At 43.8% G+C, this 23,520-nt stretch overlaps 2 pseudogenes; both read left to right on the top strand.

Moving 5' to 3' along the window:
* LOC123637448 overlaps positions 1-6,409 on the top strand; it is a 28,984-nt pseudogene extending 22,575 nt beyond the window's left edge.
* An 8,380-nt stretch (positions 6,410-14,789) lies between these two features.
* Positions 14,790-15,398, top strand: LOC123637133 (annotated as a pseudogene).
* The last annotated feature ends 8,122 nt before the right edge of the window (positions 15,399-23,520 follow it).

The following is a 23,520-nucleotide window of genomic DNA, read 5'->3' as shown; positions in this document are numbered from 1 at the left end:
CAACCAAAAATCAGTTAATAAAATTTACCATATCAATAGGATAAAAAATAAAAAACATATGATCCTCTCAATAGCTGCAGAAGTATTATTTGACAAAATATAACATTCCTTCTTGATAAACTTTCAAGAAACTAGGAATAGAAGAGAACTTCCTCAATCTGATAAAGGACATCTGTGAAAAACCCAGAACTGACTTTATACTTAAAGGTGAAAGACTTACGGCTTTTCTCCAAAGATAAGGAACAAAACAAGGATGTCTGCCCTCATGACTTTTTTCTTGAGACAGAGTCTCACTCTGTTGCCTGGGCTAGAGTGCCGTGGCATCAGCCTAGCTCACAGCAACCTCAAACTCCTGGGCTCGAGCAATCCTCCTGTCTCAGCCTCCCGAGTAGCTGGGACTACAGGCATGTGCCACCATGCCCAACTAGTTTTTTCTCTATATATATATTTTTAGCTGTCCATATAATTTCTTTCTATTTTTAGTAGAGATGGGGTCTCGCTCTTGCTCAGGCTGGTGCCCTCATGACTTATATTCAATATTGTACTGAAGATTCTAGGCAGGAAAATTAGGCAATGAAATGAAATAAAAGTCATTCAGACTGGAAAGGAAGAGGTACAACTATCTCTATTTGCAGATACATGTTTCTATATGTAGAAAATCCTAAGAAATTCACTAAAAAAGTGAATCAAAATTGAGATGTGTCTCAATGTTGTAGACCTCCATTCTCAACAATGGGTCAGATCATCCAACACCAAAGTTCACTGATCAAAATTAATCAATGGCTGGAATCAGGCTTCTAACTCTATTTTTATGTGAGTAAAGCTGATTAAACTGCCTTAGAAGTTGCTTTCTGTAATTACTTTTAAATCTATAATTTTGCATGCTAACAAGCTTCACTTAAAACAAAAATCATCATAACCCTTCCAATCATATAGATTTCCAAAAATTGGACCACTTTTGAAAAATCTTGTTTTCCTGCTAAGCCTCTTCTGCAAGACCATATGTAAGTAAGTATTTATAAGAGACAATTTAAGCTCTTCAACAAATGGTGTTGGGAAAACTGGATATCATGGAAAAGAATGAAAGCAGACTTGTATCTTACACAACATATGATAATTAACTCAAAATGGATTAAAAGACCTAACTATGAGACCCAAAACTATAAAACTCCTAGAAGAAAGCATAGAGGAAAAGATTTATGACATTGGATTTGGCAGTGATTCCTTGGGTATAACACCAAAAGCGTAGGCAACAAAAGCAAAACTAAACACATGAATCTTCATTAAACTTAAAAACTTCTGTGCATCAAAGGACACAATCCACAGAGTGAAAAGGCAATCTACAAAATGGGACAAAATATTTTCAAATCATATATTTAATAAAGGGTTAACATCCAAATATATTATAAAAAACTCCTATAACTCAACAACGAAAAAGCCAAATAACCTGATTTTAAAATGTACAATGGATTTGAATGGAGATTTCTCCAAAGATGGTAGACAAATGGCCAAAAAACATATAAAAGGAAGTTCAAAGTCACTAATCATCAGAGAAATGCACATCAAAACCACAATGAGTGGTTTTGAGCCACCATTGGGAGGGCTACAATCAAAAAAGGAAGGAAAGAAGGAAGGAAGGAAGTGCTGACAAAGGTGTAAAGAAATTGGAACTCTTGCGTACCCTTGGTAGGACTGTAAAAAGGGTGCAACAGGATCCACGGGATGAAAATGTGCTATAACTTGAGTAGGGTGTGAATTGCATGGGTGTATGCATCTATCAAAGCTCATCGAACTGGACACTTAGGATTTATGCATTTCGCTATATGTAAATAATATCTCAATTAAAACATTATCCAAACATTCCTAAGTTGCAATTTTATAGCTCCTAGTGAACAGTATCAAATACTTTCCTAAAAGATTGTGTCAGTTTACACCACCATCAACATTGTATGAGAGTGTAAGTTTCCTACACTGTCATCAGCATTGACTATTATCCCATTCTTTAATATGCAAATTTAATGCGTGAAAATAGCACCTATTTTTAATTTCCTTTTTTTTTTTTTTGAGACAGAGTCTTGCTCTGTGCCCTGGCTAGAGTGCAGTGGCATCAATGTAGCTCAATGCAGTCTCAAGTGATCCTGCTGCCTCAGCCTTCCGAGTAGCTGGGACTACAGGTGCACACCACTGTGCCCAGCTAATTTTTTTATTTTTAGTAGAGATGGGGTCTCACTCTTACTCAGGCTGGTCTCGAACTCCTGAGCTCAAGTGATCCTCCTGCCTCAGCCTCCCAGAGTACTAGGATTATAGGTGTGAGCCACCTCACCCAGCTTAATTTCCATTTCTATGACTACAAATTAATATTTTCCCATATGTTTGTTTACAGTTACATTTATTTGGGGGAAATTGCCTTTTTTTTTTTTTTTTTTAAACAGAGTGTCGCTTTGTTGCCCTGGCTAGAGTGAGTGCCGTGGCGTCAGCCTAGCTCACAGCAACCTCAAACTCCTGGGCTTAAGCAATCCTTCTGCCTCAGCCTCCCGAGTAGCTGGGACTACAGGCATGCGCCACCACGTCCGGCTAATTTTTTCTACATATATTTTAGTTGGCCAGATAATTTCTTTCTATTTTTAGTAGAGACGGGGTCTCACTGTTGCTCAGGCTGGTCTCAAACTCCTGACCTTGAGTGATCCACCCGCCTCGGCCTCCCAGAGTGCTAGGATTACAGGCGTGAGCCTCCGTGCCTGGCCGGAAATTGCCTTTTTTGTCTCTTGCCCGTATTCTCTTGGACTCTACTGTATCTTTCAATTTGTAAGAATTCTTCATGTAATAAATATGTTAATGGTTTAATACATTTGCTCCAAATATTTCATCACTTCTTGATTGACCTTTGAATTTTCATCAGGTTCTTCTTATGTATAGAAATGTTTCATTTTCTGTAGTCAAATACCTATCTTTCCTTATGACATCTTTTCTCAGTTTATAAAGTTGCCATTTCTCCCTTTTCCCAAGAAAATTATTTTTTTTCTAATTTTTGCAGTTATACCTATTTTTAAAAGTGACACTTTAAATTTCTGGAACTTATTTTAGGAAGGTATGAGGTGGGATGGAAATTTATTCTTTTCAAAATGCTATTCGGAAGGCAGCTATGCTCACCACTATGCCACCAACGCTGTAGTCGCTCATCCAGCCATGAGCATAGTATGACGTTCTGCTTTTCCAAGTCATCTTTTATCTCTCTCAATAAAGTTTTAGGCAGAACTCTCGGCCGGGCGCGGTGGCTCACGCCTGTAATCCTAGCTCTGGGAGGCCGAGGCGGGTGGATCGCTCGAGGTCAGGAGTTCGAGACCAGCCTGAGCAAGAGTGAGACCCCGTCTCTACTAAAAATAGAAAGAAATTATCTGGCCAACTAAAAATATATATACAAAAAAATTAGCCGGGCATGGTGGCTCATGCCTGTAGTCCCAGCTACTCGGGAGGCTGAGGCAGTAGGATCGCTTAAGCCCAGGAGTCTGAGGTTGCTGTGAGCTAGGCTGACGCCACGGCACTCACTCTAGCCCGGGCAACAAAGTGAGACTCTGTCTCAAAAAAAAAAAAAAAAAAAAAAAAAAAAAAAAAGAACTCTCCAGCCAGGGGAGCTGAGCGTGAGCCCAGCAGAGCCTGGACTGTGGCCTCCACGGTGGTGGCAGGGCCATCCCCACATTCCGGAGGCGACTACACGGACCAGGCACTGAGGAGGAGTGTCTGGCCGGGAGGAAATCCCTCTCCCCCTTTCTCACCAACTTCTGCAAATGACTCTGAGATTATTCACATGACATTTTGATATAACAAAATGAAATGCCAGGAACTAAAAGTGAAATCATTAAAGAGAGTAAAACTGAAATAAAACAGGAAGAGCCTCAGCCAGGATGGGCCCACTAGAGAAAGTAGATGATGGAAAATGAAGGAAAGGAGGGTTTTACAGTGTGTATTAATATTTCACCAGACCTTCTGAAACGTAACTAGCACGTGACCACTCTTTCTTCAGAGAACTGCTCTTTTCAGTACCAGTTACATCAAACAAACCAGCCCCCAGATGTTAGCCCTCTGGTCTTCTTGATTGTACTTGGGAAAAATAGTATTAGGTTATCAAGTACGAAATGTCCAATTTCCTTAAGTATTAAGTTTGACAGTTGATATCTCTGACGTTTCACTTTGACACTTCTTATTTGTTTTTTTAACAAATTGTGAAGATACATCCTCATTCTTTCAAATGCACATTTTGGATTGTGATTATTTTAAAATTTTTTTAGAGCAATTTTTGTGAAACCATGGATAAGTCAAAAATTCGTGTTATGTTTTAATATGAATTCTGTCGTGGAACCAATGCAGTACAGACAGCTCGAAATATCAACGAAGTGTTTGGGAAGCATGTGGCTAATGAACACACAGTACATCGATAGACTGAGTTCTGTTCTGGTGATTTTCATCTTGAAAATGAGCTATGTGGGTGACCTGAGACTAAGGTGGATAATGATGAGCTGAAAGCTGTAGTGGAAGCGAATTCATCTCAACCTACACAGGAATTAGCAGCAAGGTTTGATGTTACTATTCCAACAATATTGGGTCATTTGAAACAAATGGGCAAGGTAAAGAAGCTGAATAGATGGGTTCCACATGAATTAAACAAGTGTCAGAAGAGAAATCATCTCCAAGCTTGCCTTTCTTTGCTTTCATGACATAAAGGTGAACCATTTTTACATCATACTGTTCCATGTGATGAAAAATGGATTCTTTTTGACAATCACAAGCATTCAGCACAATGGCTGGATAAAGATGGAGTGCCAAAACACAGTCCAAACCCAAATATTCATCAAAAAAAGTTAATGGTGTCTGTTTGGTGGTCCAGTGCTGGTATTATCCACTACAGTTTCATGAAACCTGGTCAATCCATTACAGCGGATGCCTAGTGCAACCAATTGGATGAAATGATGAGGATGCTTGTGATTAAGCAGCCAAGATTGGTCAATAGAGACTCTTACAAGATCACATGTTACAAAAAACAAGGCTGCTCAAACTACAGAGGCTGGACTTGGAAACTCTCTCTCATCCACCGTACTCACCAGCCCTTGCACCAACTGACTACCACTTCCTCCAGGCTTTGGACCACTTCTTGCAAGAAAAAATATGCACTTCTCAACAAGCTGTGGAAAACGCCTCTCATGATTTCATCACCACTGGCTCTCCAGGCTTCTTCACTGCTGGCATAAACAAGCTACTGTCAAGATGGCAAAACTGTGTTGATAGTTTAGCCATATACTTTGATTAATTGTATGCTTTTTGTTTGAGATATAATAAACTAAACTTTTAATTCAAAATTGGACTTTTCATATTTAATGACTTAATATTAAATAGCCTCACCCTAAGAATGAGAAGAAAAAACACCTATCAAAATTTGATGGAATATTTTGCATTTCACCAGCATCCATCAATCCTTGGCTTTTGGTAAACATTTCCATTATCTCCTATTTCAGGAATTTTGTACTTTTAGGCATTAAGTTTACTAAACGCCTTTTTACTCAAATTATTTCCTTTATTTACAGCTTTTTGCATTATCCAGTTTTCCTGATAGCTTGTATAAATTAGTACCTAAATTTCTCTAAAACTGCCAAGCTTCCACTTAAGTGTCAAAATTATTTTTATTTCTTTACAGTAATTTTAATTTGGATTTCAATCCTTGCTTATGTTTTGGGAGACCCAGCTATCTACCAAAGCCTGAAAACATAGAACTTTTATTCTTATCAATGTCCTTTCTACGTTAGCATTCAGAGTAACTGGCTGTCATTTTTCACAGTGATGATTTCATTTATGGCTTTTATAACCTCTTGCTCAGAAATTATTGCCTTGGTACAGGCTATTCAAAGAACTTTCTATATGAATGAGCCTATGCTGTATTTTCACTTTTTATCCCATCCTAGTTATACTGTGAGCTCTAAAAAAATTACTCTTGCCCAAGCTCACTTTGTTTTCTTAGCACCTGGTTACCATTTGTACTACTTCAAGTAAGCATCCTTTTTTATTTTATTTTTGACTAGTCAAGTGCAGTAGTGAGAAGGGGACAAAGTAGTAGAACAAGTTCAATCTGTAACTGTGAACAATCAAGTAAGATAGCTCACTACCTTCAGACCAGCCAAGCATCCTTTTATTAATACTTAAAGTACAGATTGCAGCCTACATTGAGATGAACATTCCCTGGACATCCTTTGTCAATAGTTTTCTCATTGCTACAGTTTACTGGTTTAATTGTCACAAGCTTCATTTAGGAGACATGGAATTACCTGTGGATCCATTTATTAACTGGAAATTCTGCTTCATCATACTTACAATTGACAATCTTGAGCAAATTGAAATGCCTATATCAATAATAATTTGTTAACACATTTGCCATGTTAAAATTAATTAAAATTTACAACTACAATAAGAATCTTAATTTTTCAAATGGGAAAGAATGATGATTCGGGACATAAAAAATGAGCTGGACTCAAGCTTTGTCCCCACACACTTCATATCCTTTTTGCAGGGGGGAGGTGAGAATGAAATCTTGTCATTCCAGCAACATAGATGAGCCTGGAGGATATTAAGTGAAATAAGCCAGGCACAGAAAGTTAAATCCTATATGTTCTCACTCGCATTCAGGAGCTAAAAAAGTTAATCTCATAGAAGTAAAAAGTAGAACAGAGGATACTAGAGGGAGGGAAGGGTAGGAGAAAGGGAGGGAGAGGGAGAGATTTGTTAAAGGATGCAAAATTATAGCCAGATAGGAGGAATAAATTCTAGTATTCTATAGCACTGTGGGGTGACTATAGTTAACGATAATATATAGTTTCAAATAACTAGAAGTGAGGACATTAAATGGTCCCAACACAAAGAAATGATATATGTTTGAGATGATGGATATGCTAATTACCCTGATCTGACCACTATACATTATATGTATTGAAACCTCACCATGTACTCCATAAATATGTACAATTATGTGTCAGTTAAAAAAATCAATAAAAATTAAAATAAAATTTTAAAAGAACGTATCTTTTGGGACTATGGTATTATTTATTAAATAGTGTTTTCTTTTAAGAATAAAATTTTTATACCTGTGCAGGAACACTGTATATTAGAAATATTTATTTGTTATAACACAAAGGGGAAATGAATTAACATTTGGCCATAGTGATGTTTGTGTTACCCAAAAAACTACTGGATGTAAGCTGTTATGTAAATATGAGATTCGCTGCAAACTTTAAAATATAAACTTAAATTATACTAAGTTAACAAAAAAGAACTCTCAGAAGCAGCTTTCCACCCAAATTATGCACAAGGGAGAGGAAAGCAATACAAAGAAAAAGGCTTTCAGGTGGCTACTATGGGGTGATTCTCTCATTTTACCTTCCTTCTAGTTGAAGAGGTTGGAAAGTTAAAGGCACTTCCCAGAATTCATTGCACTTGGGAGACCCCAAAGCCAACTGTCTGCCCCCTTCTGCCTGTCTTTGCTGGCAAGCAAGGTCATGGAAATGTGGGGATTTGAGAGCAGAAGCTTCTTAAATCTGCCCTTCCAACCCCTAGTTGACAGCTTCAGGTGTTCTTGACCTCTGAGCTTCAGGGGCACCACCAGAGGCAACTACTGTAGGTAAATTCTTAGTTACTCTAAGAGTATTCCTTGCGGCCCACTCCAGAAGCAGCTCCTTAAATCCTACTTACAATCTGTAAGCACCTAATGTCCTGTTTTGAATCCATTCCTGTTGAAATACCTGGGGCTTTCCTGTTTCCTGCACCTAATGCTGATTGAGGCAGATTTCATAATCCCAGGACTCCTTCCACAAAAGAAAGAAGTTGGGGGGAGATTAGATTTACTCTGCCAAAGATCAACATTTCTGTCCCTGCACTGTGTCCTCTGTATTTTCAGAGGCCCCTGGGAATGTGGCTAACACACACACACATACATACATGTTCACATAGAACTTTTGTCCTCTCTGTTAACCCAACCATTTTAACTGCCAGGCCTGTGGTTGACAAGCTGTGACTGTACCTCTCAAGATGAGATCAGGGTTCAGACGTGACTTCAATTATCTGATGAGGCCAACATGCCAACCTTTCCTGCCACTCCCCATATCCAGCTGAAGCCAGTTGAGTTGATAATGCAGCCTCTCCATATCTTTTATGAATCTCTCTCCACTTTGCTCCCAGAAGCCCCTAACATTTGAAGAACATTGTCTCCAAAAACTTCCTTATGCAATAGGCTGAGAAAGAATTCCGTTCCACTTGTCAGCCCATGGCTATACTCATTTTCTATTGTTGTCATAATAATTACCACAAACCTAGTGGCTTAAAACAACACCCATGTATTATCTGGCAGCTGTCTGCAGGAAGTCTGGGTGGGCTCAACTGCTCCCTGTGCTGGTTTTCACACGGCCAAAACCAAGGGTTAGGCCAGCCGGGTTCTCGTCTGGAGGATCTGGGAAGAATCCATTTCCAGGCTCATCCACGTGGTTGGCAGAGCTAAGTCCTATATGGCTGTAGGACTGAGGTCCCCTTTTCCTTGCTGGCTGTCACCTGAGGGTCATTCTCGACCCTAAAGTCTGCTGGCATCTCCTGGCTCATAGCCCTGTCCATCTTCAAAGCCAGCAATGGTGACTTAAGTCCTTATATTTCTGCTCCCACTACACACACAATCACACACACACACACACTCACACACACACACACACACACACACTCACACACACACAAGACACCCTTCAGCACCCACGGCCAGAGAGTGCCATCTTTGCTTTATCATTCGTGCATTTATGATGAAAATTGGTGGGTTTTATTTATGAACAGTTAAGGAAATTTTTTATTTTTTAAATTGTTATTCATTTGTGAAAAGCATAAGGAAAAAGAATATAAGTCCCCACTGTCCCATAGCCTCTCTCCTCAGAGGAAACTACCATTAAAGCTTTCTTTTTTATATCTTTCCATACAAACATAGTATAATATATGTATATACATTGCTCCATTTTTAATTACAAAATCTAAAACACAGTCAAAAATGTTCACAAAACAAAATGTATCAAGCAAACATCTGCATAACCACCACCCAGGTCAAGAATCCTGCTGGTTCCAGAAGCCCCTCTTCCTCCCCTTCCAGAAAGTACCTCTCCCTTCCTCCCTCAGGCCATAATACCCTGGCCTTAAAGATAATCCCATTCTTGTTTTTCTTTATAGTTTTACCCCTGAGCACATACTTTTAAACACTATAGTTTCCTTTTCTTTGTTTTTGAAATGCATGTAAATGGAACCATACAGAATGGATTCTCGTGTGTCTCACATCTTTTGATCAGCATCAATGTGTGTGAGACTCATTCATATTGTTATATATATAAAGAGTTTGTTTCTTCAGTATGCCATTGTATGGATATTCTACAATTTATCCATTGTCCTACTGATGGATATTTGGGCTGTTATCAGTTTTGACCTACTGCTAATTACCTTCCTTTGTTTCCAACTTTATTGAGATATAATTAAAGTACACTCCCAGGTACACATTTAAAGTGTGCAACTTTATCAGTTTTGACACAGGTATACACCCATGAAACCATCACAACAGTCAAAGTAATGAAACATGTCCATCATCTCCAAAAGTTTCTTTGTGCCTCTTTGGATAAATGGATGGATGGATAAATGGATGAAGTTAGTCTGCAAGGAAGAAACAAAGAAAGGAAATCTGGATGCTTGGAAGGAGCCCTTACAAGTTTCTACTCATCATTTCGGATGCACTCCCTGAATACCCTTTAAAATAGATGTTACAGAGACAGTGCATGCATCAGCTGACTCTAAGGACCCATTCTTGTGCCTGGGCAGACTACTGACTCTGGAAGCCTGACTGGTTGTAGAGAAATGACAGGTATGCCCTGGTTTGTGTCCTGGACAGAAGCTTCTGAAAGCACCATTATGGCCAAATAAAAATAGATCAGATTGTGAGGACTGACTTTTTAAAAATAAAAATTGTATATATTTAAGGCATACAACATGATATGTTGACAAATGTATACATAGTAAAATCTTAATGGGAATGTAAATTAGTACAGCCATTACATAAAACAGTATAGGGATTTCTCAAAAAAATTAAAAATAGGCCGGGTGCAGTGGCTCACGCCTGTAATCCTAGCACTCTGGGAGGCCGAGACGGGTGGATCGCTGGAGGTCAGGAGTTCGAGACCAGCCTGAGCAAGAGTGAGACCCCATCTCTACTAAAAATAGAAAGAAATGATTTGGACAGCTAAAAATCTGTATAGAAAAAATTAGCCGGGCATGGTGGTGCATGCCTGTAGTCCCAGCTACTCGGGAGGCTGAGGCAGTAGGATCACTTAAGCCCAGGAGTTTGAGGTTGCTGTGAGCTAGGCTGACGCCACGGCACTCACTCTAGCCCGGGCAACAAAGCGAGACTCTGTCTCAAAAAATAAATAAATAAATAAAAATAAAAATAATAAAATAAAAATAAAACTACAAAATGATCCAGCAAGCCCTCTTTGCAATATATACCCAAAAGAAATGGAAATCAGTACCTCAAAGAGCTATCTGCACTCCCCTGTTCATTGCAGCACTATTTGCAGGAGCCAAGATATGAAATCAACCTCTAAGGAATGATTTGAACCTCTCCTTGGTGTTGCTGATCAGAGCTGAGAACGTACTCCTGACCACATGGCCACCACCGTTTCAGTCACACTTCAAAGTGTGACACAAAGGAGAGGTCAGTAGTTTCTCAGGGAATCAGCAGACCTCATCCCAGCTGCCCGTGACCAGTTTCTCAAGTTCCCAGGCTGCAAGAGAGGCTCAGCCTTCACCCAGACCTCTGCTCTGAGAAGTTAATCCCTACATCACCCTCTCTCCCTCACGCCCATCTTCTGTTCTCCTTCACATAGCTTCTCACACCCCAGCACCACCCCTCCATGGGTCCTCTCCTGTGGGAAGCTCCAAAATCACTGGCAACTTCCATGTCTGGCTTTTAGGGTTGATAAGACCTTGGATCCAGAGTCCTGAGAATCGGGGTTCATATAAGCTCACTCTGAGCCATCACCTGGCTGTGAGCCTTCACCCCCCTGCCTTGCCCATCCTCACACCTATCAGCTTCCACCCCAGAGTGACTCAAATGACTCTGGCTTCCTCTGTGACCTCACTTGGATTCTGGCTTCTGCTGCTGGGTGTCCTGGTACCAGACCCTACCACACCCACTGCCCAGCTACCTCACGTAACAGGACTGGGTATGCTGCTCTCACCTCTCAGAATTTTATTCTCTAGTCTAGTCCTTCGTATTTTGGGATTCCTGCTTCCTCCTTAGTACCACTGATTCCCACCAGCCCTGCCTCGTCCACACAACCAACCAAAACCTACACTAACTTGAATTGCGCTCTAATTACTTCTTGTTTGCTAGTATATTTGAGGGGGAAGAGAAGTTTCCTTTCTTTTGTTTAATTTTTTTCAGGCCTGTTTTTTTTTAAAAAGCACAGAGACAATGAGTAATGATCACATATAATTCCACCAGGAAATAGCCATTAACAGCAAGGTGATATACTTCCTGCCAGTCTTTCTCCTGTGTTTAGATTTTTTTTTTCTTTTTCATTATTAACCTAAGTTTCCCCAGGCACACCGACCAGTGTGTAAATTCAGAGTAGTGACAGTTACCCATATTTTATTGTCTCTTACCCTATGGGCCACTGCATTACTTCATATTCCCTACAAATTGCCCTTCAACTATGTCTGCAGCTCAATCACCAACAAGTCAGGCTGGCCGCTGTGTGGCAATGCCGGGCACCACCATTCCAGCAGGCACCAGCCTCTTCCCCAGGGTATCTGACGCAGCCCCGGGATGCTATTCTCTCTGTATTGCCACCAGGGGCTGCTAGATGTGGCCATCTCTGCCAGGGGTGTGAGGCAGGGCTGTGTCTCCTGGCACCCTGGAGGCCCTGAAGTAGCAAGGGTTCTATGCTGAAATGAGGCGAAGGCTTCATACCACCCTGGCTTCTCAGTCCATTAGGTCGTGTAAACCAACACATCCCAAAGCTTTTGCTGAAGATCTCCTTCAGTGGCCACTGGAAGACATCCCATCCATGGGACTTGGACAAGAGTCCCTGGGGGCCGTGCTGTGGGCAGAGCTCACTGTCAATTTCCAAATAGCCCTGCACCCTGCCCAGCCTGGAAAGCTGGGCCTCTGCTGCCAAGCCCAGCTCCAAGCTGTTTACTTCTTTCCCTAGGATGAAGTCTCTCCCACCTGCTGCTCAGGTAGCCTCTGGGTAGCATCCCCAACCAGTAGGCAAGGCCACCCGGCCTGGTAGAACCACAGCCTCAGGCCACGTTCACTGATTCAGTGGATATCAAGTGAATGGTACTCTGTGCCTGCTCTGCTAGGCACTAAGGGTATAAAAATGAGTAAAAATGAACATGGGGCCTGCCCTTGTGGAACTTACATTCTAGTGGGAGAGAAGACAATGATCAAATCCCAAATAAGTATAAACAGTAAGAAAGAGCAGTTTCCAAAATGCTGTAAAGCCCAGGTGCTCTGTGCTGCCAGAAATAACAGGAGGCTTTTATTTTACCTGCATGCAATGAAGGAGCACCTTCCTCAACAGGTGTGTGGCCCATAGGGGTGCCGAGAGACTGAACCCTCGGAGTTTAGCAGCCCAGAAAGGATGGCTGCAGCCAAGTCCTAGAAGGGCAAGGGTTGGGGAAGGGGTGGAGGGGAAGGACTTGGGTCTCCAGCTGGCTCCAGGGCTTCACCTTGTGGTCCTTGGGGGAATTGCACTTCCTGGCCATCTTGCTTTTGGGGTTAGGGGTAGGAGACAGAGGTTCCACCTTGCCAGGTCCGCTTCCTGAGCAGAAGTAAAGTGTGTCCCTTCCTGGCTGGAATACTTAACAGCCAGGGTAAGACCCCCCTGGGGCTCTCTTTCCCTGCATGGTAACTGGCAATGTTCAGGATGGTAGCTGTACGTCAGCCTGCACCCTGGGGTGATGGTGATGGGCAGAGCCCCTGGCCACCCACGATAGCCCCGAGCTTGGGCATGGGATGAAACTTTGTGGTCCTAAGCCACTACACTTTGGGGTTTAGCGGTCATAATTTCCTGGAGATGGAGCCTCCTGGTGGCTGAAAACATGCATTTGTTGTGTTTTCTTAGCCAGACAGCCAGCTTGGTGACAGCAGGGCTGCTGCCCGTTGTGTCACTGTACTCTGTGCCTGCAACACTGCTGGACACAGAGCCAGGCCCCTCAGATTCAATGACTTGACCCCATCTCCTCAGGAAAACCACTTGTCCCTGCAGAAATGGCAGCTGGCACCCTCCCGGTCAGAATCAGCCTCTCGGCCCTAGGTGCAGCCCTCACTCCCTCCCTGTCCTGAGGCAGCTCAACTACCCAGGCGCCTACTGGGCCTTTCCTCCTCCTTCCTCAGCCTCCACATCTCCCCTCCACACTTCATGGCTGTTCCAGGCACAGCCACCATCATTTTCCTGGGGACACCACTTGAAGCCTCTTCCTGCAGGGGGAGACCAAGACAAGGGGCCTGAAGCTCGGCTTCCTGCAGAAATGAGGGCTCTTATTTCCTTAGGCCTGAGCAATCGGAGGCTGGGCCGAAAAGGCAGAAGGAAACAGAAACCAACAATGGGCAGAAATTCCCTCCAGCCACAAGCTCCAGGTGCAGCTACAGGTGTAGGCAGCTGCAACAGACAGGTGCAACTTTAGGGACATTTAAAAGATTCACAATTCCATAAACAAAAAGTGGTATCTATACACAGCCTTAAAAAGGAAGGAAATTCTGACACAACATGGATTCTGACACAAAATTCTGTAACAACATGGATGAAGCTCGAGGGCATCACACTAAGTGAAACAAGCCAGTCACAAAAAGACAAATACTGTATGAGTCCACTTATATGAGGTACTAGAGTAGTCAAAAATAGAGATAGAAAGTAGAATGGTGGTTGTCAGGGGCTGGGGAGAAAGGGGAGTTGGTGTTTAATGGGTACCGAGTTTCTGTTTGGGAAGAGGAAAAGCATTCTAGAGATGGGTGGTGGCAATGGGTGCACGTCAGTGTGGATGTACTTAATGCCACTGAATGTTCGTTTGGAAATGGTTAGGATGATAAATTTTATGTTATGTGTATCTTATCACAATTGAAAAAAGAAAGATTCACAATTCCAGGGAGAAGAAAGGCACTCTCTCCTCCTCTGCTCACAGGAGGCAAGGTCAGCCCAGCACGCCGGAGCGTCACTGGCAGTGTGCATGAAAATTTATATGTGCTGACCTTTGCAGCAATTGGATTGAGCCTACCTAGAAGTACTGACAGAAGTCCACAAACATACAGAGAAGTGTTTTCTTTGAGGCATTGTTCCTCATACTGAACACTGGAAAATAATCCATCAACCGGGAAATAGCTAAGTAAATTATGGTATAGCTCAGAAAATGAAACATTATGTAGTCATAAAAAGGAATTAAAGTTATACGTTCTAACTTAGAAAGATGTTCAGGATGGCCAGGCGCGGTGGCTCATGCCTGTAATCCTAGCACTCTGGGAGGCTGAGGCGGGAGGATCGCTTGAGTCCAGGAGTTGGAGGTTTCAGTGGGCTATGATGATGTCACTGCACTCTAGTCAGGGCGACAGAAACTCTGTCTCAAAATTTTTAAAAGTGAGCTCATGCCAGAACTCTGGGAAGGGAGAGTCGCTGTCAGATCTAGCTGGTCTGTGGGACTCTGAGGGAAAGCTCACACCAAGTAGACACTATTCTGCCACCATGGGTAAAGGAGACCCCAACAAGCTGAGGGGCAAAATGTCCTTGTATGCCTTCTTTGTACAGACCTGCCGGGAAGAGCACAAGATGAAACACCTGGACTCTTCCGTCAATTTTGCTGAATTCTCGAAGAAATATTCAGAGAGATGGAAGACCATGTCTGCAAAGGAAAAAGTGACAAAGCTCGCTATAATAGGGAAATAAAAAATTATGTTCCTTCCAAAGGTGATAAGAAAGGATAGAAAAAAGATCCCAATGCTCCTAAAAGGCCACCATCTGCCTTCTTCCTGTTTTGCTCTGAACATCGCCCAAGGATCAAAAGTGAACACCCAGGCCTAACCTTGGGGACACTGCAAAAAAATTGGGTGAAATGTGGCCTGAACAATTGGCCAAAGATAAACAACCATGTGAACAGAAAGCAGCTAAGCTAAAGGAGAAATAAGAAAAGGATGTTGCTGCATACCGTGCCAAGGGCAAAAGGGAAGCAGGAAAGAAGGGCCCTTGCAGGCCAACAGGCTCCAAGAAGAGTGAACCGGAAGAGGAGGAGCAGAGGAAGATGAAGATGATGAGGAAGAGGAAGATGAAAATGAGGAGGAGGAAGATGAAGAATAAATGGCTATCCTGTAATGATGCATATGGAGTGTGTATGCTCGGGCAATTGTTTTGCTAAGAACGTGAATTCAAGTGCAGCTCAATATTAGTTCAGTATAAAAACTGTACAGATTTTTTGTACAGCTGATAAGATTCTTTGTAGAGAGAATACTTTTTTTTAAAAAAGCAGGTTGTAGCTTTCTGAGGGGCTACTATTAATATTAATACATACAATTAGATATTAAAGCTTCTGATGTTGAATGTTTCTCTGTTTTTCAGGGCTCATGTGATGATATTAAATCCAACTACATAGTCTCCATATTTTAATATCAACTCCACTGTGTAATCTAACCCAATCCCAGGAGCAATGGGTCGTCTTACTCACAGATTCTGGACATTGGAAGGAGACATCTTTGGAAGGCCGTTCTGCCTGATACACATATAAATGTCCATATATGTAACATACATGATGAAATATGCACAGGAAAAAGACTGGGAGAGAACACAGCAAAAAGCCACCTGAGGCTCTCCCTCAAGTTGGGATTACAGGAGACTTTTCTCAACTTCCCACTTTTGTATGTGGATTTCTCATGATGACTACAGTAGAAGGTTATCAGTCTTCCTCTCAGTATCCACTCCCTTCCTTGCATGTCAGTGTCAAGACTTTGCTTTGAGGGCACTGTCCCTTTACTCAGCCATTTACAGGGATGAACTCTGTCTGGTGTCAGCCAATCAGCACGTCCCATTGCATTGTCACAGTGATTGGTTCAAGGATGGTTACATTACCCAATTTGAGTGTGTGGATCCAGGAGGGGCTGTGGCTGAGGCTTCAGTTGTGGCCTCCAAGCCAAATGGACACACAACCCTGGCAATGTCCTGAGAGCTGTCACAAAGGACAGAAGATGCAATGGGGGCAAGACGAGGGGGAAATGGTGATCAGAAACTGGGAGGCCTCCTTGGAGAATGTGGAATTTAATCTGCATAGAAAGAATGGAAAGGACAAATTTCCTTCCTTCCTTCCTTCCTTCCTTCCTTCCTTCCTTCCTTCCTTCCTTCCTTACTTCCTTCCTTCCTTCCTTCCTTCCCTTCTTGCTTCCTTCCTTCTTTCCTTTTCTCTCCCTTCTTTCTTTCCTTCCTTCTTTTTTTCATTTTTTTTCCTTTCTTTCTTCCTTCTTTCTTTCCTTCCTTTTGCTTTTGGTTAAGATGGCTTGGGCTGCACATAACAGAGTATCTGACCATTATTATATCAACAGAAAAAGAAGGGCTTGGGATTGCTTAAATTAGCATCTTGGCCCTGTCAGGGCTCCAAGCTGCTTCTCTTGTCTCCCCTTCTTGGGGCAGGATGGCTGCTATCACTCCAACACCACAGCTTTGCATGGGAATGTCCAAAAGGAAAAAGGTCCCCATCTGTCCCTTCTAACCAGGACAGAAACACTCCCCAGGGTGTCCTTCATGCTGCCCCAGCAGACTTCTGTCTGGTCTGGTTGACCAGAACATGAGCAGAGGCCCACCCAACGTCATTACTGGTAAAGGGGATAATGATCATCGTGTGTCCCCAGGGCTTGGGCACAGAATCAGCTCTCCAAACACCTGGAACCTGGACAAAATTTGGGTCCCATTAGCAAGGAAGAAAGAGGGAATGGCAGTTGGTTGGTTAGGCAGCCACTGTGTTGCCAGCACTGAGCAAGACAGGCACATTTCCTCCGTGCAGGGAGTGTCCGGTTGGGCATGGAGGGAAAGGGCATTCCTGGCAGGGAGGACAGTAGATGAGCTTTTGTCAGGGCCCTGAGGGAAGGGGCCCCTGACAGATGTTGAGAGAGGATAGTCTTGATGCTGAAGCCACCTGTCACCCACTTTGTACACTTTCCCAGAGCCTGTTCTGCACCGAGATGCAAAACCTAGATCTTCCCCAGGGCCTCTGCTGTGGTCACATCCTTTGCTCACAGAACTCACACACAGCAACAGTGACTCGAACTGTGCTTGCCTTGTACAGCGTTCAGTTTGAGTTTGGAAAGTAGGGGCTTATGTCCCAGTGTGGGGAAGGGGAAATAAGGATGAACAGGAAATGTGGTGGCAGCTGTATTAGTTTCCCAGGGCTGCCAGAACAAATGACCACAAATTGGGTGGCTAAAAACAACAGAAATGTGTTCTCTAACTGTTCTGGAGGCCAGGAGTCTGAAAGCACCATGTGGACAGGGCCACGCTCCCTCTGCAGGCTCCAGGGAAGAGTCTGTCTCTGCCTCTTCCACCTTGCAGTGGCTCCCAGCAATCCTTGGTCCTCCTCGGCTTACAGCTGCATCACTCCAGTCTCTGCCTGTGTGGTCACATGGCACTCTGTCTGTGTCCAAATTTCCCTTTCTTGTAAGGACGCCAGTCACTGGGTCAGGGCCCACCCTAATGACTGCATCTTAACTTGATTACAACTGCAAAGGCTCATTTCCAATAATGTAACAGAAGTAAGGGCCTGATAAAGGGCAAAATGTACTACAAGTTGTCCCTTTTAACCACCCTTCCATGCTTTGGGGGAATTAAAACCTGCATTCCTACCCAGGGCCAGTAATCAGAAGGACAGAGGAATGTTCTTTGTTTTAAACCACAGGAGATGGCTCAACAGAATTATCCGGGCAAAGGGTATGAGGACATCTTCACAGGAGATAAGGCCAACCAGGACCACCAACCATGGTTAAACAGCAAAGGCCCGAAGCTGAAAACTTATTTAAAAGCTCTGCATTTCTGCTTAATGGGAGGATGATGGGCCTTAAAGAGGAGAGTCTGCCATCTTCCTCATTTGCCAGTAAATTAATAAACTTCTCTTTCTTTTCCTCAAACCACTTTGTCCTCGTTCTTTTTTCAACCACAGTGACAAGAACCAACATTCGGTAACAATAAGGTCACATCCACAGAAGCCAAGGGTTAGGACCTGAACATGTCTTTTAGGGGAACAAATTCAATCTGCAACAGCAGGGTAAAGAAGAGGGTAATGGGGGTGTGAGAAAGGTCAACATCAACACCGCCAAATTCTCCTGTTGGCTGCTCTCAACAGAGTCCAGCTGAGCCTGGGGAGACAGAGGGAGGAAAAAAGATAATCCCGGTACCTACAGATGTTCAGGGCCAGAGCCATTCTGGGAACAGGAGATTTGGGGTGGGCCATTACTCCCTCCTAAGCTCCCCACCATCCTGAGCCCTCTGTTTGTGAAGTGGGGCCTCAGTTATCTCCTCCATCACACGGGGACAAAATGCCCCCTGCACCACCCCTGCACACTCCGTTCCAGGCCTGTGTGTGAGCTGTTCCCTCTGCCTGGACTCTTTCACATCAGTCCCAGCCCCCCAGGTGACCAGGCCAATCCCTGCTTAGCTGTCCCATCCTCCCCAGAGTCTCCTCCTGCCCCTCCAAGGCCTGAGTGGTTTTTTGGGGGGAAAAAGTCTCAAACTACATTTTTCCTCTGCTCTCACACTGTTACCAAACGTTTGATACCTGTCCCCAAGGCTGAATCAATGAGAATGAAGAATGAGGACAAGTGGTTTGAGGAAAAGGAAAGAAAAGTTTATTAATTTGTCAGCAAATGGGGAGGGCAGTGGACTAGCTTCTCAGAGACTGCCATCCTGGCTTTAGGCAGAAATACAGGGCTTTTTGAAAGGGGGATTTTCAGCCATTGGGCTCGGGTCTACGTGACCGGCATCACATGTTTAACTATAATTGGTGGTTTGGGTCAACCTTATCTCCAGTGACAGCAGTCTCGTGACCCTTGTCCAGACAATTCTTTTGAGCCATCTCCTGTGATTTAAGACACTAGAAAACAAACAGCAAAGAACATTTTCCTGTCCCTTTGATTACTGGTCTGGGGGAAGGAATGCAGGGATTTAATTCCCCAAAAGGGTGGGGGTTTTAGAGAGAGAACTCGTAAAACATTTCCTTGCCCTTTTTCCAAACTGTACCTCTGTTACAACACCACCACAACAGTCATCCACACAGAAGACTTCCGTGACCAAATGTGGAGGGTTTTCCCCACACGCTAAGAGGAGGACACCAGCTGTGTTACTGAAAGTTCGGTACTTTTCCCCCTTTGGCACTTGTCCCCAAGGCCGAATCAGTAAGAATGAAGAACGAGGATGAGTGGCATGAGGAAAAGGAAAGAGAAAGTTATTACTTTGCTGGCAAATGAGAAGGGCGGCAGATTAGTATCTTAAAAGACCACTGTCCTGCCTTTAAGCAGAAATACAGGGCTCTTTAAGGGGGGGTTGAGAGGTTGGGCTTGGGTCTATGTGACTAGAATCACATGTCGTGGACTTGGGCTATTGTTGCTTATTTATAGTTGGTGGGTTTGCTCGACCCTATGTCTGGTGAAGATGATCTGGCTGTTGAGCCATCTTCTGTGGTTTAGGACACTATTAATAGAAAAAGAAGAGCAAAGAATATTTTCCTGCCCCTTTGATTACTGGCCCTGGGCAGGAATGCAGGTTTTAATTCCCAAAAAGGGTAGAGATTTTAATGAGACAACTGGTAAAACATTTTGCCCTTTTTCAGATCTTTACCTCTGTTACAGCTGGGCATCCTCTAATTCAACTCTGACACTATCTACCTGGACATTAGCTGAAATCCAGGCCTCTGGAACTTCTGACCAACCAGCTTCAAGTTGGGGTTCCAACAATCCCCTCTTTGTGTTCTATTAATTTGCGAAAGCTGCTCACAGAACTCAGGGAAACATGTTTACCAGTTTATTATAAAGGATTTTACAAAGGATACAGATGAAGAAATGCATAGGGCAAGGTATGAGGAAGGGGCGTGGAGCCTCCACCCTCCAGGAAACTCCATGTGTTCAGCTATCCAGAAGCTCCCTGAACCCAGTCCTCTTGGGTTTTTGATGGAGGCGTCATTACAGAGGCATGTTTAATTAAACCATTGGCCATTGGTGATCAACTTGATCTTCACCTCCTCTCCCCTCTCCAAAGTTGGGCCCTCTAATCATTCATTGGTCTTTCCTGTGACCAGTCCCACCCTGAAGCTATCAGTCTACACTAGCATACAAAATATAGCACTTTGGACATTCAAAGGACTTTAGAAGTTTCACACCAGGAAACAGAATAAAGACCAAATATATATTTCACAATATCACAATGATGCCCCACTCTGATGACTTGTCCTTTCCCCCCACCCCACAGATTTTAAGTCCACCAGGGCAGTGACTACTGTTGTCCCAACTCCCAGCTCTTTAACCATTTTTTGGCCAAAGGAATAAATGAGTGAAAGCTCTTTATAAATTCTAAGTTTCCTTGCCAAGTGCCCTACCTCCCTCCCCCATCCCATGGAGAAATTCCCTCTTTTGAAAGCAAGATGGCTGTGCTCAGTGGCAGTATCGTAGCCAACGAGCTTTATCCCTGGTGCAATTATTGCTCACAGAAAGAAAGCGAGACAGAAAAAAGCGACTGTGCTAGGAAAGGCTACGTGAGGCCTCCCTGGGTGCATTGGCCTGTGTTTCCCAGAGGTTCCACCCTAAAAACAGAAACAACATTCAAATACACTCAAATATAACAAGTGGGGCTGTCACAGGGGAGGAAACTCATGGGCCCTGAGGCTCAGCCCGGAGCAGCATCAGGGAAGTGCAGCCCGAACTATAACAAAGGAACTAAAAAAGGTCCCAATTCAGTGCATTTCTCAAAGGATATAAAGGAGATTTTAATATAAATCCTGTAACAACACTTCCCTGATCCCCTTTTGTCCCACCCAGCCTTAGTTCTGTCAAGTTCCACATTCTCCACAGTCAGAAAAACAAGATTCTCCTCCACTCCCAGCTTGATTTCTCTCCCCACCCCTATTCCTCTACATCCCACCTACCTTTCTTTTTTAATTGTGGTAAAATATACAAATATACATAATGTAATATTTACCAACCTAACCACTTTAAGTGCACAATTCAGTGACATTAGGTACACTTACGCTGTTGTGTAACCATCACTGTTGTCCGTCTCCAGAACTTTTTTTTTTAGAGACAGAATCTGGCTATGTTGCCCAGGCTGAACTTGAACTCCTGGGCTCAAGCCATCCTCCTGCCTCAGCCTTAGGAGTCGCTGGGACTACCTCTGTGAGCCACCACTCTCAGCTCAGAACTTTCATCATCCCAAATAGAAACTCTACACCCATTAAACAGTAATTCCCACTCCTTTCTCTCCAGCCCCTGGTAACCTCTAATCTACTTTCTGTCTCTATGAGCTTGACTCCTCTGGGCACCTCGTATAAGTGGAGTCATATAATATTTGTTCACGTGTGACTGGCTTATTTCACTGAGTATCATGTTTTCAAGATTCATCCATGTGGTAGCATGTGTTAGAATTTCCTCCGTTTTTAAGGATGAATATTCCTTTGTATGTATATCCCGTGTTTGGCTCACCCATTCATCTGCTGATAGACACAAGTTGTTTCCACTTTTTGGTTATTGTGAATAATGCAGCTATGAACACTGACATGCAAATGTCTCTTCCAGTCCCTGTTTTCAATTCTCTTGGATATTTACACAACTAGTAGTGGAATTCCTGGGTCTTAAGGGAATCTGATGTCCAATCATTTGAGGAATTGTTTTGCACAAACTGTTTTCCACATGGGTTTCTACTGTTTCCAATGACGGCACCATTTTACATTCTCAGCAGCAAAGCACTAGGGTTCCAAATTCTCCACATCCTCTCTAACGCTTGCTATTTTCTGCTCTTTCATAATAGCCATCCTAGGAGGTGTGAAGTGTGGTTTGGATTTGCTCCAGGTCACTTTGCAATAAGTGGTCCAGGACCCTCTTTGTGATGCACCATTAACTTGACTTTGACTCTTCACCCCTACAAGCAGCTGCCTCGCTCTCATCTCCAATTCAACAATCCAACTGGCTTAGCCAAGTCTGTGATTGATTCCCTTTGGGTCTGGTGTCTCGCCCTGGCCCAACCAGCTCTGGCCAGGGGGATGGAAGGAGGTGGTCTGTGGGACTTCCCTTTGCAGGAATGGGATGAGTTGCTTTCTAGACAGGGTTATTGGGGGTGGGCAACAGCAGACTTGGGCAGTGTAGACCTGTGTAGACCCGCAGTCAAAATGTCAGGCAGGATGCATGTCTTCTGTGTTTGGTCACAAGGAACCAGCCCTCAGAAGTGTCATACCAAGAGGGGAGCCAGCTCTTGTAAATAAACTCAAGTTGATCAAGCTCCCAGGCCCTGGAGTAGCTATCCGAATGCTCTTGTTTTTCTTTTCCTCAGGGTGTTTTTTTACTTATTTACAATGAGAAATAGATGGGCCAGGAGGACAGCACCTGCACAGGCAGACCGTGCGGGCTCTCCCTGCAGTCACGCCCCACAGGAAGCCCAGTTGTGATCAGACTGTGTGGTGAGGGTGCCATTGCAGCAAGGGGACCCAGGAGGGGACTGCCCATCCCAGGGACCAGGAGCCAGGACACCCTCACCCCTGCAGGGCCAGGGCAGCCCTGTCACAGCTGGCTTCTTGTGTTTCCTTTATTTGTGGTCTTGGATGGCAGCTCTCAACAGTCTGGAGATACCAATCCACCTTTGAGGAGCTGATAGAAGAGCCACTATCTAGAAAAACCCCACACAAACACCTAGTTTTGTGTTCAGTGTTATGGTTTTGAGACAGTGCTCTGTGTCCACCAACTCCATTTCCCTTTCCTCCCGGGCACACAGGAACATTGCGTTTCCCAGCCTTCCTGGGGCTTAACTGAGGCATGTGATTGAACTGAGCGAGCAGAAATGATGGACAGCACTCCCAGGCCTGGTCCCTAAGACCTCCCTTGTCATCTTCCTTTCTCTCTCTGTCCCCTGCAGGCCAGATGCAGAGGACCCAGGGGAGGACTCCCAGCCCTCCAAGCAAGCAGAGAGAGGAGCCTGAGCCCCTGAATGACTGTGTGGACCAGGCTCTGCCCACCCAAAGCCAACCTGCTTGGCACTGTAGTCCTAATACAAAAGAAACATGTATGTGTGAAACCACGGAGACCGGAGGGTTGGACTACCCTGACCAGCGCTCCCCCAGAGGTGGCCATCGGCAAATCCTCACTCTCCTGCTCAGCCTGTCCTGGTTGTATCCAAACCAGACACCACTCTGCTTACTTATGTAACACTTACTAAATTACAAGCATGTTCCTGTCCCACCTATGCAAAT

This window comes from Lemur catta, chromosome 4 (assembly GCF_020740605.2).
Source record: "Lemur catta isolate mLemCat1 chromosome 4, mLemCat1.pri, whole genome shotgun sequence".
Classification (NCBI taxonomy): Eukaryota; Metazoa; Chordata; class Mammalia; order Primates; family Lemuridae; genus Lemur; species Lemur catta.
The sequence above is the reverse complement of the archived record's forward strand: the minus strand, read 5'-3'. Positions and strand labels throughout refer to the sequence as shown.